The sequence below is a fragment of the Glycine soja genome, chromosome 4, assembly GCF_004193775.1.
Source record: "Glycine soja cultivar W05 chromosome 4, ASM419377v2, whole genome shotgun sequence".
NCBI lineage: Eukaryota > Viridiplantae > Streptophyta > Magnoliopsida > Fabales > Fabaceae > Glycine > Glycine soja.
The window spans coordinates 10,404,813-10,407,084 of record NC_041005.1 but is presented as its reverse complement, the minus strand read 5'-3'; the positions used below and the strand labels follow the sequence as shown (position 1 = coordinate 10,407,084).

Below are 2,272 nucleotides of genomic sequence, written 5' to 3'. Positions count from 1 at the left end.
TTTTTCTAGTTTCTTGGGCAATTTTCAGGTATCCCATTTCTTCAATTTTTGAATCTTTGATACTAGTTTACGTGTGTGAACTGCAATGCATTGATTGCTGGTGTTGCTGCAATGTTTGAATGTTTTGATGTAATTGCTGTAGCAATAACTCCCGTAAGGCTACCTACTTTGTTGCTTTTGTTCCTCTGGTCAATTGCTTGAGTCTTTTGGTCAATTGTGTATATTAGAGTTGTAGTTAATTGATGAATACTAAAGAAATGTAGAGAAAGTGCTTGACTCTTTCTCATCATGCTGACTAACTAGTTTGTAGGTTCAATATCCTTTAGAAGTCCAACTATTTGTTGCATGCAGAGATACGTATTTTAAGTGGAAACATTTACATTCAAATAGAATTCAATTCTTAAAAGAAATAGAAGCATGTTCACCTGAAGTATAGCTTTTAGAAAGACGACTAAAATGTTGTGTGACACACTACTGCTCTTTCTCTGTCTTTCTGTCTCTCTCTGTTATCTTTTGTCTTCACCACTATTTGACACACTGCTGCCCTCTATATGGCGTAAACTTGATAGCTAATACACAGACACACACACACACACACACACACACACACACACACACACACACACACACACACACACACACACACAAATGAATGCATTGGGTAAAAAGTTAGGGTAGCACCTGTTGTAAAAAAGATGGTAGATTCTTGCCTTAGAGGGTTGAGCACGTGTGAGGATAATCTTATAAGCCTTAGTAAGGAGAGTAGATCAGATGGAGGATAGCCTAGTCACTAGAGGCAGAGGGAGACTAAGAAAAACCATAAGCAAAAGAATTAAAAAAGATTTAGAGATACAATGGAACATTATGGCATTGTCTGATTCATGTAGTGAACTCCACCTAGTGGGAAAAGGCTTGGTTGTTGTTGTTTTATCAGTCACTGAATAGAGTTGGTTTTACTAATTAGGGTCCTTCAGTTATCCCAAAATAAGATATATGGCAATACAAGTACATTCAGCCACTCCAAATACATAACTTAAACATACACAACTGATGAAGGAATTAGATTCCTTCTATTTCACATTTATTTAAAGCCAAGGACAGTACTTCAGCAACCATAGAGCCCTTAGATAGAGATACTGTTGGGAATTCCTCTGAAAGTCAATCCCTCCTCACTAGAAGGATAGAGCAAAGTGTAAGGCATTTTAGCCGGCCCATAGTGGTTTCTCAATGTCTCATCATTGTTCTTCTATATAAGTTTCTTTTCAATCTCTTCATGATTCTTTCCAAACCTCTTAAAGGTCTTTAATGGCCCGGCATTAGAAGTCCAGTAGTCACCACCATCTCTCTGCCCAAGGTAGAACTCATCAGATGCGTGCCTTGATAAAATTTCTATAATTGTAAGGTCAATGAGGGTCTCTTTCTTGCCAGTAATAGTCTTCAAAAACTCCTTCTCATGGTTCTTAGCCAACGCATCATATTCAGGAGACCCTTTCTCAGGCATGAATCTCCTGCTAATAGTTGGCCTATTCAGGATTAAACCTCCATATGGTGGATACTGTCCAAAGTTAACAACAACATGAAGAGCTGAAGCAATCCATATGAGGGTAGCGGAAGCTTCAACCAACTCTTCACGAGTTTGCATCTTTTGCCACCATGGCTTATCCTTCAAATCCCCATGACCCACCTCTACAAGTTCTTTCCACCAAGCTTGGAGCTCGGGGTCTTTTTGAAGTTCCTCATCTAACTTGTAGTAGAATGAGACATATTCTTCCACCCAAGACTTGATAGCATGCCATATCTCTAGCCCATCAGAAGCATAAGGATAGTCCTCGATCAAAAGTCAAACTCCATGGGGAGCAGATGGATCCTTAACAACAACTCCTCTGAATTAAAAGCACCCAAATAACATTGATTAGCACAAGAGTTATATCAAGCCTGAAGCCTTTTTTCTTCTTATGCCATTGATGACTTTTTATATCATGCATTCATGTGTTCCCCCATTGTATGCACTTTGTGATTTCTTTTCTTTTTAATTTACTGTCAAACACAAAACTAGAGCTGAATCGGAACAAGAAACTGTTTCCAACACAAAAGACTAGAGCTGAATCCAAACAAATAGAAACAATCATGGCTAGAAATAAAAAAAAATAATTAATATAGAATTAGATTGATGGAAAATTTGGGACTGTTATTCGTTCGTTGGCGAGACTGAGAATGAGGTGACAGAGTTAATTTCTGGCTTATCAGACTAGCCTGGGCTTTGAAATAGGCT

General features: G+C 38.2%; 1 pseudogene; it reads right to left on the bottom strand.

The window, feature by feature from the left end:
- Positions 1–1,052: 1,052 nt before the first annotated feature.
- On the bottom strand, positions 1,053–1,840 carry LOC114409315 (annotated as a pseudogene).
- Positions 1,841–2,272: the final 432 nt, after the last annotated feature.